Source organism: Chlorocebus sabaeus, chromosome 16 (genome assembly GCF_047675955.1).
Source record: "Chlorocebus sabaeus isolate Y175 chromosome 16, mChlSab1.0.hap1, whole genome shotgun sequence".
In the NCBI taxonomy this organism is placed as follows: domain Eukaryota; kingdom Metazoa; phylum Chordata; class Mammalia; order Primates; family Cercopithecidae; genus Chlorocebus; species Chlorocebus sabaeus.
Window position 1 is genome coordinate 47,554,390 of NC_132919.1, and position 23,213 is coordinate 47,577,602.

The 23,213-nt window shown below is 48.6% G+C and overlaps 1 long non-coding RNA gene across 2 annotated transcripts; it reads left to right on the plus strand.

Annotated features, from left to right (window-relative positions):
* The first annotated feature begins 3,748 nt into the window (after positions 1-3,748).
* On the plus strand, positions 3,749-22,699 carry LOC103242915 (uncharacterized). 2 transcript variants are annotated; one of them, XR_012088815.1, is made up of 4 exons: positions 3,749-3,846; positions 5,752-5,893; positions 18,575-18,629; positions 22,264-22,699. It is a non-coding gene; the product is annotated as an uncharacterized lncRNA (long non-coding RNA). The 2 variants fall into 2 exon arrangements; XR_005238840.2 differs by lacking the exon at positions 18,575-18,629.
* Positions 22,700-23,213: the final 514 nt, after the last annotated feature.

Sequence of the window (23,213 nt, forward strand, 5' to 3'; positions counted from 1 at the left end):
GGCAGGGTCCACGACAAAACAGGCCTGGGCGAACCTGCTATTCATCTGCTATGAGACCTGGAGGGGACTCAGTCCTCCGGCCTTGGATCACAGGACTCCCCAAGGCTACAAGGGCCATTGGGGGTGGCAGAGTCCCAGCCAGCTTCCCAGCCAGCCTCCAGGATCACTGTCATCCCTGCTGCAGAGAGAACACAGAGATTAACAGTTACAGGCTTGGCTGGGCCGGGCACTATGGCTCACACCTGTAATCCCAGTACTTTGGGAGGCAGAGACAGGCAGATCACCTGAGGTCAGGAGTTCGAGACCAGCCTGGCCAACACAGTGACACCCCGTCTCTACTAAAATTACAAAAATTAGCCAGGCATGGTGGTGTGTGCCTGTACTCCAGCTGCTTGGGAGGCTGAGGCAGGAGAATCGCTTGAACTCAGGAGGCAGAGGTTGAAGTGAACAGAGATCATGCCACTGCACTCCAGTCTGGGCAACACAGCAAGACTCCGTCTTTAAAAAAAAAAAAAGAGAGTCACAGGCTTTAGAATCAGCTGCACTCAGGGTCAAGTTTCAACTCTGCCTCCTTCCTGCAGTGAGACCCAGGGCAAGCAATCAATTTCCTTTGAGCCTCAGTTTCCTCATCTGTGAAATGGGGCTAATCGTTGGGCCTGTTTTGAAGACGCCTGTGTTCTGACTCGTACACTGAGCGCAGTGGCTGACTCAACTGTCAGTGCCGACAATATAAATGTAATGATAATTCCTTCCAGAAATACCTGTTGAGCACCTGTGACAGGCCAGGCACTATGTAGGGTGCTCTTGGAGATATGAAGGTGAGTAAGGCAAGTCCCACCCCTCCTGGAGGACATGCCCAAGAATGATTCTGAACAAACCTGAGAATGCTGAGTGATGGGAGGGGAGGCACGCAGAGGAGGTCAGCACAGGCATTCAGGGAAGCCTTCCTGGAGGAGGCAGCACTTGAGCTGGGCTTGGGCTAGTGGCTAGGACTGTGGATGTGGGGAGGGGAGGAAGGACATGCCTACATGAAGGAAGTAGGGTGAAAGAGGTGTAAGTTTAGGGCACACAGAAGCTCCATGTGGCTGGAGTGCAGTGCCCAGTGAGGACATGGGGGGTGGACAGCATGCTAGGTGGGACAGAGCGTCACTGTTCCCCAAATACACCGTCTGCCTCTGCCTTGCTGGGTGACCTTGAGCTGGGTACTCTGTTTCTCTGAGTCTCAGATTTCTCATTTGTGAAATTAAAGGTCTGGAGTGATCAATGGTTCACCACCTTTCCCCCAACAACTTCAGTTACTCCCTGCTTTTCTCCCCATTGTCTCGCACACATGCTGTGTCTTTGCATGAAGTCACTGAAGGTTTTGACAAAGGCTATGGATGATCAATCACAAGTCATGTGAACAAGCCCCCTGGCTTCAGTGTGGTGCTGGGTGGGAAGATGGGAGACCCCCATCACGAGCCAGGAGGGCCCTGGCGAGGCCTGGGCTGAGGAAGGTGAAGGAGAAAACACCATTAGGAACTGGAGCTCTGGCGTAGAGGTCCTGACAGGGGCTGAGGGGAGTTAAGGGTCAGAAGGCAGAGCCCGGGTGATTGATGGTCAGATGTAAAGGTGGGGGGTCCAGCCAGAGGGGCATCTCTTCCATCCCCAGAGGGAGAATAATGGGGTGGTTTAAACAGATTGAATTTGAGGCACCTCTAAGACATCATGGTGGAGTATCCAGTCGGGAATGGATTTTTTTTTCTTTTTTGAGACGGAGTCTCACCCCAGGCTAGAGTGCAGTGGTGCGATCTCAGCTCACTGCAACCTCCGCCTCCCGGGTTCAAGTGATTCTCCTGACTCAACCTCCTGAGTAGTTGGGACTACAGGCGCGTGCCACCACGCCCGGCTAACTTTTTTGTATTTTGTTTTTGTTTCTGTTTTAGTAGAGACAGAATTTCACCAGGTTGGCCAGGATGGTCTTGATCTCTTGACCTCATGGTCTGCCTGCCTCAGCCTCTCAAAGTGCTGGGATAATAGGTGTGAGCCACTGTGCTTGGCCCTTTTTTTTTTTTTTTTTTTTTTTGAGACAGAGTCTCACTCTGTTTTTCAGGTTGGAGTGCAATGGTGTGATCTTGGCTCACTGCAGCCCCTGCCTCCCAGGTTCAAGCGATTCTCCTGCCTGAGCCTCCCCAGTAGCTGGGGTTACAGGTGCCCATCACCTTCCCCAGCTAATTTTTTGTATTTTTAGTAGAGATGGGGTTTCACCATGTTGGCCAGGCTGATCTCGAACTCCTGGCCTCAGGTGATCCTCCTGCCTCAGCCTCCCAAAGTGCTGGAATTACAGGTGTGAGCCACCGTGCCCCCTGGACTCTTAACCAGTCTTTCTCATCCCTTGGAGAAATCCTAAGGTGCCTACAGCAGTGGTCCCTTCCCATTTCCACTGGCAGTAGCTCTGAATTCCGGTGTTCATTGCAGGCTGGGCAGGCAGAGGCAGAAGGGTTTGTAATGGGAGCAGAGTTTTCCACCCCGGTCCTGCTGGCCCTTTTCTATTCTGTACTGGTCTCTGATGGGGGCCAGGCATTGGTAGGTTGGACTGATGATGGGCCTAATGATTGACTAGTGTATTCACCAATGGGACACACGTGGGCCTCCTAACCCAGCAATACAAGGGGTCTGGAAGATCACCTGTTCCTGGCTCCCCACGCCCCACCCCAGATCAGAAAAGACCAGGGAGAAAGACACCTGTTGCTGTTTTTTATCTTTCTAAAACCCTAACAGAAAATAGAACATTTATCTGTGAGAAGGGTTCATGGGCTTAACTGAAATGTCAAGTTTCATTGCTGGAATTATAATGAGGAACATGATAAATGTACATTTATTCAGTAATTACCAATTCAGGATTCTGTTTTGTATGAAACAAAACCAGGACATGCTGCTCAGAAGCTCTGATTAGTTTTGTTTCATACAAAATCAGCTCCTGGCCAGGCGCGGTGGCTCATGCCTGTAATCCCAGCACTTTGGGAGGCTGAGGTAGGCAGATCATGAGGTCAGGAGTTTGAGACCAGCCTGGCCAACATGGGGAAACCCCATCTCTACTAACAATACAAAAATTAGCCGGGCGTGGTGGCAGGCACCTGTAATCCCAGCTACTTGGGAGGCTGAGGCAGGAGAATCGCTTGAACCTGGGAGGCAGATGTTGCAGTGAGCCGAGATCGCACCATTGCACTCCAGCCTGGGGGACAAGAGCAAGACTCCATCTAAAAAAAAAAAAAAATCAGCTCCTGAATTAGTAATTATTGGATAGGTGCTATTTGATGGCCCTACATTTTAAAAACAGACAGAGAGAGAGAAAGAAAGAGTGTGTGAGTGTGTGTGTGGCAGGGGAAGAGGGGCAGAGCTGGGGTAATAAAAACATAAAATGCTCTCATTTTACCAATGAGAAAACAGAAGTGCAGGGGGTAAGTGACCAGTTCAAGATCACACAATGAGGCAAGGTCACACAGCAGGGAGGGCCAGACCACAGACTTCCTAAGCCCCCAACCCTGGGCTCTCCCTGGTGCTCTTTGCTGCTATGGTTTTTGGGGGTGGAGTGTGTGAGGGAAGCTGAAGAGTTAACAATGAATTCTGTACCTTCAGGCCATGGCCAGCAGCTGCCTTAGAGATAAGGGGAGGCGACCCCTGGGAACAAACAGCCTGTGGATTGGAGAGATTGAGCAAGGCCAGAAAAACAGGCACAGGTGGCAACAGGGAAGGGGGTGGGGCGGGAGACAGAGCCAGAGCCAGAGGGAGCAGAGGAGGTTCCAGGGCTCCTGGGACCCCGGAGGATCCCTGCTGCCAGAAGGTACTGGCTGGACAGAACCCAGGGTGAGCAGAATCGGGTCCCAGGCTCCACCCTCTGCAAGCTTCTCTATGACCCCACAGGGGGTTACTTGGACCTTGAATTGCAGAACCAGAAGGGTCTGAAGGGAGCACCCAGGCCTCAGCTGGTTCTGGTCTGAGACTCAGGTCAGAGGCAGAGGCGATGCCCACACCTGGGAGGCTGGGTTGCCCTTGGACAAGGCACTGGCTGCAGCTGTTTAGGTCCCGCCACCCTCTCCCCTCCTCTGTCCCCAAAGGCTGCCCAGCCCCCGCAGCAGTCAGTCCTTGGGTTTCACAGGCCCTGCCCTAGAGAGCTTTTCTTCAGAACCAGCCCCATTAGAAATCCCTCCCCCAGCGAATCACTGGGAGCTTGGGCTGGTGTGGGGAAAAGGGCGCTGGGCTGAGAGGTGAAAGTCCGGGACTCAGACCCTGTCCTGTCACAGATGCCCTGACTCTCCCTAGGGGCTGTTAAAACCATCCCCATTCAGGATAAAGGTCACTGGTGACACTCTGGGTTGGGGGAGCTGGGTGGGTGCCTGGGCGCTGCTCCCATCCCCGCACTCTGAGAGCTTGCTGTGTAGGCAGAGGCCCTGCCAGCCACAGGCTGCCAGGGCTGAGGCTGGGCTGGCTACGGTCTGGTCTCCTCCTCTTCCCCCAGCAGGGCTGTGGGGGCCTGCCCAGGCCCCTTGGTCCTGTGTTTGGGCAGCAAGCCAGCACCTGTGTGAGGGGTGGCCGGGCACCCTGCCCAGGGCTGAGGAGAAGCTGCCCCCTGGGGACTGGGCCCAGGCCTTCTTGTTCAGCCAGAAATTCCAGCCTTTTAAGGATCAAGAGCCAGAGAAGGGCCTTTTCCAGGCTGCCAGCGAGCCGTTTTTCCAGCTTGGCAATCTCACCAGCGCCTTGAGGGAGGCCCCTCTGTTTGCCCGCACCTCGTAGGCCAGGCTCTCAGGAAGGAATTATTTCTTAAGTCAACTTTGTTGAGGTCTAACTTACGCACAATAAAATGTGCCCATTGTAGGTGCACTGTTGTATGTTTGCAAACCTACCACAATATCCAAGGTGGAGAACATTTCTGTCACCCTGAAAGGTTCCCCGTGGCCCCCTGTGAGTCAGTCACGCCCCTTCCCTGGCCCCAGGCAAGCACCAATCTGCTTTCTGTCTTGACAGATCAGATTTGCATGTTTCATATACATTACCATAGAGTTTCTACTCTACTCTTACATCTGACTTTTCCTCCTCAGCCTAATGATTTCCAGATTCGTTCATGTTGTTGTGTCTATCATAGTTCTTTCCTTGTTATTGCAGAGTAACACATTCCATTATATGGACATGTTACAGTTTGTGTGTCCATTCACCTGTGTTTGGACATCTGGGTTATTTCCAGTTGGCAGCTATTATGAATAAAGCAGCTATGAACATTAGTATCTAAATCATCATGTGGATGCATGTGTTCATTTCTCTCGCATTAGTAACTAGAAGAGGGATTGTTGGGTCACATGGTAAGTGTATGTTTCACTTTTAAAGAAACCACCCAACTGTTTCCTAAAGTGGTTGTACCATTTTACAATGTATGGGTAGGACGGGATTTTGAATGCAGCCCTTCCCTCCCTGTTCCATATCCTGGCCTTTTCTCTTCCCCAGGGACTGAGCAAGGTTTTTTTTTTTTTTTTTTGGTAAGTTTGTATGGTGCTTTGGTTGTGGGGGTGGTTCTTTGCTTCACCAGAAAACATTCTCCTGCCCCCTCAAAGTCCCTGCTCATGGATGAGGTTAAAGCGGCTATGCTGAGTAGGGAAGGGCTTAAGGATCTATTTATATGTGAATTTAAGCAGATACTGTGTTGGCTAAAATGCTATAATTATTTTCCTTTTGCTAGCTCTTCCCATCCTGTGAGAGTGTTTTTGTTTTATTTTTTAGATGGAGTCTCACTCTGTGGCTTAGGCTGGAGTGCAGTGATGCGATCTCCGCTCACTGCAACTTCTGCCTCCTGGGTTCAAGCAATTCTCCTGCCTCAGCCTCCTGAGTAGCTGGGACTACAGGTGCGCGCCACCACACCCAGGTAATTCTTGTATTTTTAGTAGAGACGGGGTTTCACCACATTGGTCAGGCCAGTCTCGAACTCCTCAGGTGATCCACACACCTCAGCCTCCCCAAGTGCTGGGATTACAGACATGAGCCACGCGCCTGTCCAAGTGTGTTTTTAAACAGAGCTACTGCCATGCTGGCAGCCTCATCCTATTCCCCTGCCTGCTGCTCCCCCAGCCCCCATCAAAACTGTTTCTTCCAGAGGCCAAGGCAGTTGAGTTTCTTTTCCTGAGTCTTCGCTTTTCATTAGCACAGGCTGATAACTGGGGTAGGTACTGGAGCTCGAGAACTTTGTATTTTTGCTGTCAGTGTCCCACCCCTGCTCTTACCTCCCTGTCTGACCCATTGTTCCACCTTGCCATTAGTCACCAGTGAGCTCCGGGCTTCACTAACTCAAGGGATGCAGCTGCCCAGAGACAAGGATTAAGCTTTCTTTTTATATTCAGACACATTGCAAGAAAGTACAGGCAGCAGAAAGGATCTACGCTTGGAGCAAGAGTTAAGGAAACCTAACAGGCTGGCACTGAACATCTGCTGAGCTAGTCCTTTTTCTACCCGTTTTAAAGTTTTTAGAGTGGGGCCAATAAATAACCTTTGTAGGATAAATTCAGATCATTGTAAGACTCTTGGGATATAATTTCTCTAACACTTCAGGATACCTAAGAAACCATTCTCCCCTGCTTGGGGAATACCACTGCTCATGCCTGGAGTAGCAGTAGCTCACTTAGCTGGGTTCATCATGCTCCACCTTCTTCTTCCTCCTTCCTTCTTCCTCCTTCCTTCTTCCTTCTTTCTTCTTTCTTCTTCTTCTTTTTTTGAGACAAGGCCTCGCTCTATCACCCTGGCTGGGGTGCAGTGGTGCTATCTCAGTGCACTGCAACCTCTGGCTCCCAGGTTCAAGTGATTCTCCTGGCTCAGCCTCCCGAGTAGCTGGGACTACAGGCGTGCACCACCATACCCAGGTAATTTTTGTATTTTTAGTAAAGATGGGGTTTCACCATGTTGGCCAGGCTAGTCTCAAACTCCTGACCTCAAGTGATCCATCTTCCTCAGCCTCCCAAAGTGCTGGGATTACAGGTGTGTGTCACTGCACCCGGCCATGTTCCACCTTCTTTAGAAGGCACTTGCTGGCAAGATCCCACCAGTCTCAGCATGTTTTAAACAGATGAAATTGCCCTGGACTATCAAAAGTTTGCCTGGGATGATAAACCTCTGACATTGCCCCAGTCTGAGCTATCAAAACAGTATTTAATCCCTGATTAAATATTGTTATTACTGCTATTTATTTTATTCAAGGACTGAAAAATAGCTGTGAGGTACTGAATTTGATACAGGTAGGAAGTCTTGTTAACTAACCCTTATTCCAAGTTGGCTTGAGCCAAACCTGTGCTGTCCAATATGGTAGCCACTAGCCACATGTGGCTATTTGAATTTAAATTACTTAAGTTAAAATTCAATACAATTAATTTAGTTCCTTCATTGCAATAGTCACATTTGAAATGTTCAATCGCCACGTGTTGTTAGTGGCTACCATACTGCACATGGCAGACATAAGACATTTCCATCACCACAGAAAGTTGTATTGGACAGTGCTGGTTTCGATACTTAGCCACATATATAGCAGCAGCTTTATCATGTAGAACATTTAGAACCTTATCACCTAGGACATCTATATATGGGCCTTATCTGGGCTAGACCTTAGAGAAAAAAATTCAGAGGTACGATCCCTGTCCAAGATGCATCTGCAAATCCAGAATGACACTGACACACAGGATTTAAGACAGTAAGGACCAATTTCAGACCCAGCAATGACGGACGTGTAAGGGCAAGAGAGAGACACAGATTCAAAGAGAAGGAAATTGCATGTGCAAAGGCAAGAGATGTGAGGGGCTGGCTGTTTGGGGTTGTCCTGGAGTGCTATAACAAGGAGATATTTGTACTTTAGGATGGTTATGTTGGAGACAGTGAGAGGGCCATGGGGAGACCAGGAGGACCAAGGAATAATCCAGAGGGAAACTGAGTGGTTCTTGAACTAAAGCCTGGGCAGCAGGGGTGGAGAGAAGCAGTCAGATCTGAGGGACGTTGGGTCCAGCCTGGACGAGGTAGGTGGAGAGGAACATGCACTATACCTGGAGGGTGTCAAGGAAAAGCTGGGACATCTGGGATGAATTAAATGCTGTGGGCTCTAAATTAAAAAATCTCCACCAGGAAATACCCCCAAATGGCTGGTTTCTAGAAGATCAAGGTTGCCAAAGCTGACTCCTTCCAAATTGTGAAGTATGAGGCTCTGTGCAACTTCAGTCTTCCCTTCGAGTCAATGAGGCGACAAACCTATTGTTGGAAAATGGCGTCCTCCAGGGAGGGTGTCGTGGGGGGCCCCAGGCTCATTGTGGCACAGAATACACAGCCCTTGGTTGTCCAAACTCTCCACTTGGCTTTATTTATAACCCTAATTACACCCTCCAGGAAGAACAGTTGCTGATCAACCCAGTTACAAATTAAAGTTAATAAAATGAAAAGACAGCAATGAATGGCTGCTGCCCAAGCTGCCAAAGGCTCCGATCAACCCCAAAAGGAGACTGCGGAACTCCCAGGACTCCAGCCACCAGTGTCCTCAACCACATGCTTGCCGTAGCATCCCTTCCCTTCCTACGTTGCCTCCCTCCCTTCAGTGGCTCAGTCCACCTGTTGTCATCTCCCATCAGGGAGCATCAGGCTTCAGGTAGTCCAGGTTCAGAAACTCATGACACACCCAGCTGGTCCCCAGCCCAGCCTTCTCCCGCCACTACTACCTCCCCAAGGGGCCACATCAGCTGTGGTGCCACTGTGTGAAATGAAGCTGCTGTGAGCAGAGCAGTAAGAATCCAGGGACAGGAAACAGGACCTTCACCTCTTTACTCCTCTCCAGCTCTCTTTTTTCTCTTTGCAGCTCCCTTTCTTGCTCACTTCCTGTAATCTTTTTCTCTATCCTCCTCCCTCACCCTGCAGCTGACCTTGTCCACATGCCCTGAATGTTCTGAGAGGGGCCCTGAATTCCACAGGTGTCCCAGATGGTCGAGTGGCACCGGCTGCTTCATTCAGAAGCACAGGCAGCTTCAACGCAGCCTCCAGATTCTGCTGACTCTGTCCATTCCTTTTTCTTTCTAAAGAGAGGAAACTGGAGAGGGAGAGTGGGCAACAATCCTCTCCTCACAGGCCCTGCTCTCTGTGTACTTGGCCTCTCGCTCTACCTCCCTCTGTCTCCTGCAGCTTGCCTCCTGCAGAAACAATTACAGATAGTCGATCTTCATGCCTTGCAATCCACAGCACACCTGGATGAACTGATGCGGGTTATCTGGGAGGATGGAAAAGGATGTGATGACTGGGCCACTTCTCTGCAGCATGTAGAAACCAGCACACTGGTTAGAGGGCTACTTCTGGCCCTCTTTGCCAGCCCCTAGAACCCGAGTACTATGTGCATACCAGCTGTGAGGGAAAACAGCGAGTTCCCTGGGGTTTAGGGCAATCATCCCTGGATGTTCTGGCTTGTTCTTGTCTCATACCTGCCCAGCTTTAAACTCTTGGTTCTTGGCTGAGCACAGTGGCTCACGCCTCTAATCCCAGCACTCTGGGAAGCCAAGCTGGGAAGATCGCTTGAACCCAGGAGTTCAAGACCAGCCTGGGCAACATAGGGAGACCCTGTCTCTACAAAAAAATTTAAAAACTAGCTGAGTGTGGTGGTACACACCTGTAGTCCCAACTACTTAGGAGGCTGAGGTGGGAAGGTTGCTTGAGCCTGGGAATTTAAGGCTGCAGTGAGCTGCGATGGCACCACTGCACTTAAACCTGGGCAACAGGGTGAGACCCTGTCTCTAAAAAAAAATAAATTAATTAAAAACAAACTCTTGGCTCTGTTCCCCCCAGAGCCTTGATTAGGTGTTTCTATCCAGTTCTACCAGCATTTGGCTCTTGGATTTCCCAGATGGGCACTCATGTGGCTCACCCACTGGAAGGCCCAGTTTCTGCCCTGCCTTCATAGCAGCTGTGCCCTGGCTCCAGCTCTGCCATCACCAAATGTCCACATCAGGCTCTTCCCCTGTGCCCTAAGGAAGCCAGGGTGGACCTCTTCAGTGAGGGGGTGGCAGAGTGACCAGAGGAACCAGTGCCGCCTCTAGGGCTGGCCATGCCAGCAAGGGCAAGATGTCAAGATGTCACCATCAGACTGTGACTCAGGGGGTGGCCCACACACTACTTTGCCTTGTAATCAGTGTGTTTACTTGTCTGCCTTGCCCATGAAGCTACGAGCTCTGTGAGAGCAGGCCTGTGTCTGAATCGCCGCTGTAGCCCCAGTACCTGAGGCAGGTTCTTGTGCTCTGACCAAGTGTCTGTTGAACAAATAAATAGACAAACAAATGAGCTCCTCCTCCTTTATTCCCTGCCAAGGTTAATGTCCTCCCCATTCACACAGGCCCAGGTGAGAAGCTTTGGGGTCATTGAGTTTTATTGATTCTGCTTCTTAAAATACTTTGCCAACCAATTCCTTCCTTGGGGGATTATGTGTTTCTTAGCTAATTCTAACTGTCAGTTATTTATTTATTTATTTATTTATTTATTTATTTATTTATTTATGAGATAGGCTCTTGCTCTGTTGCCCAGGCTGGAATTCATTGGTGTGATCACGGCTCACTGTAGCCTTGACCTTCCAGGCACAAGCAATCCTCCCGTCTCAGCCTCCTGAGTAGCTGGGACCACAGGCATGCACCACCATACCAGGCTAACTTTTTTTTTTTAAGAGATGGGATCTCACTATGTTGCCCAGTCTGGTCTCAAATTCCTGCACCCCAGCAATCCTCCTGCCTTGGCCTTTCCAAATGTTGGGATTACAGGTGTGATCCTCCAACTGCCTTTTGATGGATTTTCTGGTTTCCTTTTTAAACTCTCACCTCCCTGTCCATCTGCCCCACTGCTCATAAGTATAACACAAATGTAATCATGCTGCTCCTCTGTTTAAATATCTCCAGTAACTCTTCCTTTCTCACCAACTAATGTACAGTTCCTTTAGCCCCTCCATGATTTGGCCCAACCTACTTTTCCAGCCTTCTTCCTGCTGCTTCCCCTGTGGACCCTGGGAGCCAGTCACTCAGCAATTCTCGCTGTTCTTCAACAAGTTCTTCTTCTTCCACCTCCACATTTTACGTGTTTTATCCTCTTTGCAAAGGTTACTCTCCGCAACAAACCCCACCCTTGTCAACCTACTGAACTCCTACTTATCCTTCAGGATCCAGCTAAAATGTCACCTCCTCTGATTCCTCTAAAGTCATCAGCTAGCAGTCCAGCAGTCCAACTTTTTTTGTTTGTTTGTTTGTTTGTTTGTTTGTTTTGAGATGGAGTCTCGCTCTGTTGCCCAGGCTGGAGTGCAGTGATGCAATCTCCGGCTCACTGCAACTTCTGCCTCCCAAGGTTCAAGCGATTCTCCTGCCTCAGTCTCCTGAATAGCTAGGACTACAGGTGTGTGCCACCACACCCAGCTAATTTTTTGTATTTTTAGTAGAGATGGGGGTTTCACCATGTTGGCCAGGCTGGTCTTGAACTCATGACCTCAAGCAATCTGCCCTCCTCAGCTTCCCAAAGTGCTGGGATTACAGGTGTGAGCCACCATACCTGGCCCAACATTTCTTTCTTATACCTCTTATCACCTTGCATGCGTCCCCAGAACCAAGTACCGAAGTTCCTTGTTCCATGTCTCTCTTGCACGAGCACATAAGTTCCATGAGGGCAGGACCTGTGTCATCTACCCTAAGCTGGCTGAGAGCCTTGTGCATGGGGGGAGAGGCAGCATACTATAGGCTCCGTGGCCTTGGGCAAGTTACTCGCCCTCTCTGTCTCAGTTTGCTCATCTATAGACTGTCTTAACAATAGTTCCTGCCTGAGGGTTGTTGAGGATTAAATGAGTTACTATTCATAAAGCAGGCAGAGCAGTGCCTCTCACATACTAAGCCCTCAATAAACATTAGCTACTGTTATTATCTGTGATTATTAAGTCCTCTGTAAATGTTTTTGAGTGAATGAGAGCTTTAAGTCGAACAAGGCCCTTTTCTACACATAAAGAACATCCAGTATCACAGTCCCTCTGTTAAGATCTTCAAAACGTCATTGCACCCGATATACTACCTGGACGAGCAGTCCCTTGTTTGTGGTAACAATCTACCACTTTTCCAAGTTATGCAGAAAATGTTCGGTTGAGGAAAGATGACTGGAGAAAGTTTATCATAGTTGAGACGAAGGAAGGGAAAAGATTTCGTCATAAGTACCTTAGTTACTTTTTTTTTTTTTTTTTTGAGATGGAGTCTCGCTCTGCCGCCCAGGCTGGAGTGCAGTGGCCGGATCTCAGCTCACTGCAAGCTCCGCCTCCCGGGTTCACGCCATTCTCCTGCCTCAGCCTCCCGTGTAGCTGGGACTACAGGCGCCCGCCACTTCGCCCGGCTATTTTTTTGTATTTTTTAGTAGAGACGGGGTTTCACCGGGTTAGCCAGGATGGTCTCGATCTCCTGACCTCGTGATCCGCCCGTCTCGGCCTCCCAAAGTGCTGGGATTACAGGCTTGAGCCACCGAGTTACATTTTTTTTAAAAGAGCCAGGGTCTTACTGTGCTGCCCAGCTGGACACAAACTCCTGGGCTCAAGCAATCATCCCATCTCAGCCTCCTGAGTAGCTGAGGTTATAGGAATGTGCCACCACACCCAGTAACCTTTGAGAAGGATGTGAACCCGTGATTATTCAGCTGCTAAATTATGAGGAACCAGGTGACCAAGGGGTCCAGTTTAGGGACATTCCTTTTTGGAAACAAATTTCTGCATCCAAAAATATTTATTTATTAATTTATTTATGTATTTATTTATTTATTTATTTTTGAGACAGAGCCTCACTCCATCACCCAGGCTGGAGTGCAGTGGCTCAATCTCAGCTCACGCAGCCTCCCCGACTCAAAGTGATCCTCCCACCTCAGCCCACCAAGTAGCTGAGACTACAGGTCTGTGCCATCCCACCTGGCCAATTTTTGTGTATTTTTGTAGAGACGGGGTCTCTCTATGTTGCTCAGGCTGGTCTTGAACTCCTGAGCTCAAGGGATCCGCCAACCTCGGCCTCCCAGGGTGAGCCACTGTGCCTGGCCCCAGAAAACTTTAAAGACAATTGAATCCTAATCATTTTGGTTTAGAGAACGATCATAATTTTGACCTTGGTTCAAATTCTGGTCCTGTTATTTACTATTTGTAAGATCCTGATATATCCCTGAGTCTGGCTAATCTATAACTTAAAATTATTCCCATCTCATGTGGCTGTTGTGAGGTTGAGATAGGATTAAATTAAGTAATTCACATGAGGTAATTTACATAATGTAAAGCATTAAGATCATAGGTGTGTAAAACTTGTTGTCTGAGTCAGTTGTGAAATTTATTCTGGGGCCAGGCGCGGTGGCTCAAGCCTGTAATCCCAGCACTTTGGGAGGCCGAGACGGGCGGATCACGAGGTCAGGAGATCGAGACCATCCTGGCTAACACGGTGAAACCCCGTCTCTACTAAAAAATACAAAAAAAAACTAGCCGGGCGAGGTGGCGGGCGCCTGTAGTCCCAGCTACTCGGGAGGCTGAGGCAGGAGAATGGCGTAAACCTGGGAGGCGGAGCTTGCAGTGAGCTGAGATCCCGCCACTGCACTCCAGCCTGGGTGACAGAGCGAGACTCTGTCTCAAAAAAAAAAAAAGAAATTTATTCTGTACCTGGATCTAATAAAAATGCTCACCTCTTAAGCAACAATAACATTGAGCAGCTATAGGTATAGTTTTTATTCTTTTATTCTAGTCAGTTAAAAAAAAATCTTCTTGAACTCAATATGTATTGTGGGCCAGATTTTTTTGTGACTGGCTGAAGGAAAAAAAAAGAGTTAAAAAATACAATCCCTAGTGGTGGCTCACGCCTGTAATCCTAGCACTTTGAGAGGCTGAGGCAGGTGAATTGCTTGAGCCCAGGAGTTCAAGACCAGCCTGGGTAAGATGGTGAGACCCTGTCTCTACAAAAAATGCAAAAATTAGCTAGGGATAGTGGCTCACGCCGATAACCCCAGCACTTTGGGAGGTCAAGATGGGTGAATCACTTGAGCCCATGAGTTTGAGGCCAGCCTGGGCAACATGATGAAATCCTGTCTCTACAAAAAATAAAAAAATTATCTGGGTGCGATGGTGTATGACTATAATCCCAGCTACTTGGGAGGCTGAGGTAGGAGGATCACTTGAGCCCAGGAGGTTAAGGCTGCAGTGAGCCACGATTGCGCCACTGCACTCCAGCCTGAGTGATAGAGCGAGACCCTGTCTAAAAAAAGAAAAACTACAATATCTGCCCTCAGGTAGCTCATAGTCTGGTGAGGGAGACAGATGACAGATTTTTAATGAGGCAAAGTCTAACAGTGGCCTGTTACGTCTCCACAGAGGAGACGCGCGTAAGTGACAGGAGATAAGATGGGGCAGGGTAGTTAGGGGAGATGATATTTGGACTAAGCCTTGAAGGAAGAGTAGGAATACTAGTCAGACAAGAAACAGGGAAGGGAAACTGACTCCAGGCAGCGGGAGCAGCCCGTACAACAATCCTTGGGTGCAAAGAACCATTCCATTCCAGGAAGAGCAAATTGTCTGATGAGGCTACAGCGTGAACACCCTCGGTAAGGTGGCAAGTGAAGAAACTGGAAAGGCAAGCAAAGCCTCACACCCTGAAGAGACACAGGTGGCAGGTGAGGGTCCCGAGCCTGTCCCAAATCAGGATGCAAAGCCACGGAAGGCTGCAATCAGAGGAGTGATCCTATGCATTAGCGTCTTTGTTCTGCTCACTCTGGAGGCCACATAACTAGAAGGAGGCTATTCCAAAAATGCAGGCAAGACATTCTCACTTGGAGATGTGCAGAGGCCACAAGGAAGGTGATTCCACAATCTAGATCCACATGCAAGCTGGCAAATACATCTTATCCTGCAATACATGCTCACTAAGAAGTGGCATTTGCCAGGTCCCTATCTTACTGACTTTGAAAGAAAAAAACTAGCTGAAATGGCATTTGCATACTTCCAGTAGACCATGGGGGCACCTATCAGAGGTGTCCCAGCAAAGATGGGCACAGAGGCGAATTCTGGAATGAGGGGAGGTCCAAGAGATTATACCCTAAAAACGTGCTTTTGTTGTTGTTGTTTGAGAGCAGGTCTTGCTCTGTTACCCAGGCTGGAATGCAGTGGTGCGATTACGGCTCACTGCAGCCTTGACCTCCTAGGCTTAAGCAATCCTCCCACTTCAGCCTCCTGAGTAGCTGGGACCACAGGTGCACACCACCACGCCTGGCTTATTTTTTATTTTATTTTTTTGAAGAGATGGAGTCTCATTTTGTTGCCCAGGCTGGTCTTGAAGTCCTGGGCTCAAGCAATCCTCCCACCTTGGCCTCTCAAAATGCTGGGATTACAGGCATGAGTCACCATGCCCCACCCCAAAAACGTTAACAGAGATTATGTCTGAGTGGCAAGATTATAATTGATTTCTTTTTTCTATAATAAACATGACTTATTTATATATAGTTTGAAAGAATAAAATAATTTCTTTTTAAAAAGGATCAACCCAAGAACTTTGGATTAAAGGGGAACTGGCAGAGCCTGGACAGGCACTAGGACGGACCATTCAGAGGTCTAGATCCAGTGTGGGGTCAGTGAGGGTGAGAAGACTTCAGCGCAGAGGGAGAGGGAAAGAACCAAATCTGCCAGCATGCGGGCTCAAGAAGGAGAGTAAGTCCCTCCATGTTAGGGGAAGCCAGCGCTAGGGAAGTGGATGTACCCATTAGAGCCAGGGATGACGCGCCAGCCAGGCATTTGGTAGAGGGATGGGGAGCGCGTGCTCAGCGCACAGACAGATTTTCAGTAGGTGGCTGAAAGACGCGAGGGGAAAGATTGTGTAACTGAGTTGTGCGGAAGGAGAATAGTGGCCTATTGTTGGAGACCCGATAAACAAATTGAGAGCGTTCATCTTGCGGGTGTGGGCCTGAAATAAGTTCCAAGACAGCTTAATGATCCATCACAGGTTCTTTCCTGGGAGTGAGTCACCAGCACATTATATTAACCCAGTTCACCCTTCGTTGCCCCAGCGCCTGCAACAAAGCAACCGAGATACCGCAGCTGAGCTGCTCCCGTCATGAAGCCTCTGGCCTATACAATGGGGAAGATAAAACCAGCCAGCCTCATCAATCGTCCCTGGGCAGGCCAGTCTCCTCTTCAGTCCCATGTTCAGGGTTTGCATAATTAGGCGCCTGATGGAGGCGAATGTCTGCCCCACCAAAGGTCATCATTGTGCAGCACTCCGTCGGGGAGCAGTGAGGTACAGCAGCCCGGGCCTGCTCCGCACAGCAGCAGAGCCTGTGAGGAGGAGCCTAGCTTTTGCAGGAGCGCATTAATAAGGTTGGAAACCCGTGGCTTGGGAATTAGAGCCAATTGCAGTCATGTTAGAAATGGAAATAAGAAACTCCTGGATGAAATGGAGGAGCCAGCAACCCTGTAACCAGAGGTTCTGAATTTCAATTTGGGGTCCACTCTGCAAGAGCGGAGGGATATTGAGCAAATCCTTCAACCCCTCAGTGTCTTTGTTTCCCGGACTGCAAAATGGTGGTGACATACCAGTTCCCCTTATCTCAGAGACCAATCAGTTTACACTTTGAAGCGCTTACTCTGTGTTCAGGGCACTATTCTAAGGCTGTTACATGTCTATTAACTCTATAATCAGCAACAACCCTCTGCAAGGTAGTGCTATTATTATTATTCTCCCTCCGTTAAAGATGAGATAACTAAGCTATAGGGAATTTAAGAAACTTGCCCAGGCTGGGCATGGTGGCTCATGCCTATAATCCCAGCACTTTGGGAGGCCAAGCTGGGAAGATCACTTGAGCCCAGGAGTTCAAGACCAACCCTGGCAACATAGCAAGACCCCTATCTCTGGGAAAAAAAAATTAGCCAGCTGTGGTGATGCACGCCTGTAGTCCCACCTACTTGGGAGGCTAAGGTGGGAGGATCTTTTGAACCCGGGAAGTCAAGGCTGCAGTGAGTCACGATTGTGCCACTGCACTCCAGCCTGGGAGACAGAGCAAGACTCCATCTCCCAAAAAAAAAAAAAAAAAAAAACGGGGGGGGGAAGGAATTAAAATGAGAAAGAAACTTGCCCAAAGTCACACACAATTGTGGAATCCAGGCTTCAGCTTCGGTAGCCAGCCTTTAGAGTTCATGCCTCAAACCTTCAAATGCAGCATGCACTTCACTTCCTCCATCGGCAGTAAAATGCTTTACAAATACAGCTGGCTTTATTTTTTTCAGCTGTTACTGACATTTCCAGAGTGTGGAATTAAGTGCCTTAGGCCCTGCTCACAGCATGTTTGTGGTTGCTAGGGTTTTCATGCAGGAAAGGTTGGGGGTGATGGTTGTGTCTGTGTATTGCGGGTCTAATGTCACTTCTTACAAAGCCATGCAAGATGAGGGAGCTGAGACCAGGAGAACTAAAGTGACACCCCACAGCCACGGAGCTCATAAACCGAACATCTGGGATTTGAATTTGAGTCTCATCTGATTCCACACTTTCCATGCAGGACTTCTTAGACTGTAAGGAGAAGCTGGGTAACTTGATAGTTAAGAGTTGGGCTCTAGAAACTGAGTTCATAGCCCATTTCTGCCACTTCTTAGCTGTGTGACCTTGGGCAGATAACTTTGCCTCTCTGGGCTTTGGTTTGCTCATTTGTAAAGTGGAGATGACAATAGTATCTACTCATAGGGTTACGATGAGGTGCCTGTGTGTTAACACAAGGACAGCACGGGTCAGTGGCACATGGTATGCTCTCAGTGGTTATTAACGTAACAATCCCAGGCCTGGGGCAAGAGCGCAGTACTTGACTCAAGGTTTGCATTGCTTAGGGGAGGCATGAGACCCAGAAATCAGAAAGATTCACACACAGGTGCGGAATTTTTTCAGGGAAGACCTGACCAGGAGGCAAGCAGTAAAGGAAAAACTTCTGGGAGGGTGGAATGAAGCTCAGGAGACTCAGACTCGATAAATGGGAAAGAGTCCAGTTGGGCTGGGGAGTTAGTGTCAGGGACCCAGAGTTAGGTGGAACCTAGTGCTCCTTCCTAGGGTTGTGCATAGTGTTCAGAGGGTCTGACAGCGTCGGTGGGAGGCCCAACCAGGCAGTCAGTATAAGGGTCTGGAAAGGGTTTGGCAGTGAAGAGTACAGCCATGGCCACTGGCTAAGAACTTTGAGGCAGGACTCTACTTTCTGGATAAACAAGGGCCAGGGAAGCAATGATGTGAGCTGATGGGGCTGGTATCAACTAGCTAATCTAATGAGCTAAGTATGTTTATTAGAGTAGGAGCTTGGTAACAGGTAAATCTTATTAGCCTTTGTAGACATCACTGCGCCAAGACTGTGACAAGGAGAGTGAGGCCCTCACTTTAGGCACAAAATTTAAGGGAGTGCCTAAAAAACCCAATACTCCAGATAAATAATATTTTAATGCAATATTTTCAACATCCAAATTAGTGCAAAAAATCCATGAGAAGCAAAATATCAAAATAATCAATGAAGACAGAACCTGTATTATTGATTTTTCCTTTTTCCCCAGGCTTCAGTAGGTCCAGCCAGGCACTGCAGATAATGCCTCGAACACACACCTTTTGGTGAGTCAGATTGTGGACCTTTTGGCTTTTATTTCTTAGAGATGAGGTCTCGCTATATTGCCAGGGCTATTTACAGGCGTAATCATTGTGCACTGCAGCCTTGAACTCCTGGGTGCGAGGGATTCTCCTGCCTCAGTCTCCTGAGTAGCTGGGAGCACAGGCATGGACCAGCATGCCTGGCTTAATCGTGGGCTATTTATGTATTTATTATTTATTGAGACGGAGTCTCACTCTGTCACCTAGGCTCGATCTCGGCTTACTGCAACCTCTGCCTCCTGGGTTCAAGGGATTTTTGAGCCTCAGCCACCTGAGTAGCTGGGATTACAGGCACGAGCCACCACACCCAGCTGATTTTTGTATTTTTAGTAGAGACAGGGTTTCATCGTGTTGGCCAGGCTGGTCTTGAACTCCTGGCCTCAAGTGATCTGCCTGCCTCAGCCTGCCAAAGAGCTGGGATTACAGGCATGAGCCACCGCGCCTGGCCAATTATGAGCTTTTTAGACGTCAAGGCTCAGGCAGACCTTGGTGCCTTGTTGGCAGGAAATTGAAAGCTTGTAGGTACTAGATGGTGGAGGATTTGACCAGTTCTGCCACAGTAGATTCTTCTAAAGCCAGCTCCCAGGATAGGGACCATTCTTTCCTTATGAATGACCAAGACCATACTGGCTATTTCAACCGACTAGCGTTTTCTTCTTATTTATAATCAATAGCCTCGTTTTCAGCATCCTGGTTCTTCTTTTTTAAGTAACATAAAATAAATAGGGTCCCACAAACTTTCTTTTTTTAAAATCACACCTTCTTTAAATCTCATACACCATCTATATGCAGGACTCCAAGATCATCCTCCTTAACCTCAGGCAGCTTGACTGTCATTTGGATAAAGCTAGGAAAGAATGAAGGATGTGATGGGGTGTTAGTAGGTACCAGATCTCCAAAGGAGAGGGGCCTGCAAACTTCTAGGCAAAGTCAGCCTCCAGGTAGGCAGCCAGAGTCCAGGGAACACATATTTGCTGAAGGTCCACAGAAGTCAATGGGTCAGATTCCTAGCAGCATTGGGAAAAAGGGACATTTTGCAGCAGTGACAGAGTTCGAAATGGAGGTTCCTTCTACCTTAGTGGAGAAGCACTTTCCTTTGCTTCCATTTAAGACAGCAACTAATCTCAGGATATGACCTGCAGAAACCTGTAGTAAGGGAGCCATTGGAACTGGCTTTCAGGTGACAGTGGGATCTGTGAGAGCCCAGAGCAGAGAGAGCCGAATCAAGATATCCGGCAGATAGTAAGTGGGCAAGAGGTCAAAACAGGGGAGGAGTTCATTAGTGTATGCAAAAGCTGAGGCTGAGCTTGGCCCAAAGTGCATGCCATATAAGTGTCCTTGTGATTGCTGATGGCGAGGATAATGGTGTTATTTTGGCAGCCAGGATCTGGGTTTCAGGGACAGGATTTCTTAGTTTCTTATAGCAGAGGTAACCAGACTGGGATTTGATGCTTCATCAAAATTTTTCGGGCTGGATGCGGTGGCTCACGCCTGTAATCCCAGCACTTTGGGAGGTCGAGGCAGGCGGATCACCTGAGGTCGGGAGTTTGAAACCAGCCTGACCAACATGGAGAAACACTGTCTCTACTAAAAATACAAAAATTAGCCAGGCGTGGTGGCGCAGGCCTGTAATCCCAGCTACTCAGGAGTCAGGTCGGAGAATTTCTTGAACCTGGGAGACTGAGGTTGCAGTGAACTGAGATTGTGCTACTGCACTCCAGGCTGGGTGACAGAGCGAGACTCTGTCTCAGAAAAAAAAAAATTTCCTCAAGTCGGGGAAGCAATATTGTCAACTTTAAATTTAGCCAAGTGAGGCAATTCCTTTTTTTTCTTTTCTTTTCTTTTTTTTCTTGAGACACCATCTCTGTCACCCAGGCTGGAGTGCAATGGCATAATCTCAGCTCACTGCAACCTCCGCCTCCTGGGTTCAAGCAATTCTTCTACCTTAGCCTCCCAAATAGCTGGGATTAACAGGTACGTGCCACCATGCCTGGCTAATTTTTGTGTTTTAGTAGAGATGGGGTTTCACTATGTTGGCCAGGCTGGTCTCGAACGACCTGACCTCAGGTGATCCACCCACCTTGGCTTCCCAAAAGTGCTAGGATTACAGGCGTGAGCCACCGCTCCCGGCCTAGTGAGGCAATTCAAACAACCAGAAAAAGCCCTATCACCTCCCATCAGCATGCCTTCATAAAAGAAAAGCCATCTTATCACCAAAAGTAAAACAGCCATCATATCAGAATTTAAACTAGAAACAAAAATTAACATTACTAAACTCATTTATGGGTTTTTTTGTTTTGTTTTTTGGGTTTTTTTTTTCCCAGTTTGTAGCTGATGAACAAAAACTTTGTCATGGATCCGGGCTGATGGGCAGAGTTCAGGATGCATTCACGCCCAGGGCTCCTCTGCCTAGGCTCGGGGCTACCTTGTGGGGCTTGGTTGTGAGGACCATGGCCAAGGCTGGGTGGCCAGGGATGAAGTGTCTGTTCTGGCCTGAGCACCTGTGCTGACGTAGCCCATCCACGCCATCACAGTGGGCACCTGTGCAGTCCTTCTGGGAATGCTCCTGGTCACTCATGGGGGTGATGGTTTTCCCACTTCCAGCCCAACCTGCTCCCACTCCATTCTAGGGCCCCCTGGGTCCTCTCCCTCTGGCCTTTGGGACCTGACACCTGAACTCGCTTTCTGCAGTTTGCCCTTTGGCATTCTTCAAGGGCTTTGGCTGATCCTGCCTTCTGACTGCTTCTACTCCTGCCCAGTCCCCACCTCTGGACCCCAGCCTGGGCTTTGTCCTCAACTGTCTGGAAACTGCTCAGAATGTTAGATCTTAAATCATCTTTTGCAGCTACTGCAGTGTGGACTCAATCTTTTTTCCATTCATGTTCTGCTGTTCCGCAACTGGGCTGAAATGACTGCACAGGGGGGTGAGGGAGAGAAGAAGACTGAGTCCCAAGTGAGGACGCAATCTGGAAAACAATAGGCCCCAGGGCAGGGAGCAATATGGGCAATTAGCCCAGGTCTGTGTTGAAGTCTGTCTCTTGGACTTACCTGGAAGCTGTCTAAGGCAGGATGTATTCAGATCATCTTTCCATTTTTTGAATTTCCTTCCTCCTTCCAACTCTCCATGTTCACCCCTCCGCAAGAAAACTAGTAAAACTCATTTACAGTATATGCGTTGCTTTGAATTTTTTTTATTATTTAGTATTTTGAGACAGAGTCTCTCTGTCACCCAGATCGACAGGGAGCCCGATCTTCGGTTCACTGCCATTTCTGCCCCCCGGACACCTCCCTCAAGGAGGCTTCAGTGTGACAAGGAAGAGGTCACACACACCCAGGGAGTTAGAAATCACTCAGAAAATACAGAGTGCTTCCAGAAAAGTCTGAAGGCTGGGCTAAACTGGTTTCACCTCCAAGCGATTGGGTGATGGCCCCTGTGGGTCAGTCCAGCCTGGAAAAGAAATCTCCGCACCGGGACTCCAGCTTGTCCCATTCAGCCCTTAACACAGCTCTGAGCTGGGGGAGGAGTCAGCATCGCCAGCACCTTTTGTTTTCACAGGTTTTTTTTTGCCTTCAATTCTCCTTTTGTCTTGGTCTGCAGGTGCTCTTCTCCCTGACCCTCCTTCCATATTCATCCTAAACGACAAGACCTTTCCTCAAAAACAAGCATCTTCTCCTCCCATCCTAAGACAAGGCTGCCCTTTGTGTGTTATTTTCATTAATTTGTTGATGCTTGTATTCATGCTGCATTTTATTGGGCTTGTACTTAATTTGCTGAAGCACAAAGGTTGTTTAAGCAGAAGGGCACAAGAAAGTGGAAAACTCCTGACCTCAAGGGATCCGCCCACCTCGGCCTCCCAAAGTGCTGAGATTACAGGCATGAGCCACCATGCCCAGCCACAGGTCTTCCTGCCTCTATGATCACCTTCTCATAACCTTGAGACCACTGCACCTTGATGAAGTTCAGTTAATCTACAATGACTGTAGCCATCGGAGTGACTCCAGGTGAGACCAATAGAACTGTCGAAATAGCCAACACACAGCATTGTGAGAAACAATAAATCATTGTTTTAAGCCATTACGTTTTGTGGTGGTTTGTTACACAGCGGATAACTAAAACAACCTCAAAATCTGGATAACATGTTAGGGCCTGCCTGGAAAGCTGGCTGCCCCCCTGCTCTTCCTCGGCCCATGGTGGGAACCCTTGGCTATAAACAAATCTTTACAGAGTTGATAAGTGGTCAGGATTTAAGGCGGTATTCTTCCCGGGTGCTCGTACAACTTCAAAAAAATAAAATTCTAAGAGTGGGATTTCAGGCCCTTATCAAGGACATATTTATGGCCAGGGACCCTCCTGTCCACTCTTCAGAAACTACATCTTGGCTTTTTCCTTCAGTAGCTTCCAGCTACCTGTTAAAGATCTGCCTTTCCCAGATGAGAAGGTCTAATTCAGAGGAGATTGAGCTGGTTGATAATGCAGAAGAAATTTCAAGGAGACTCTGAAGCACATCTAGCCTTCCTTGTAGCCAAACCAAAGGAAATAATCTCAAA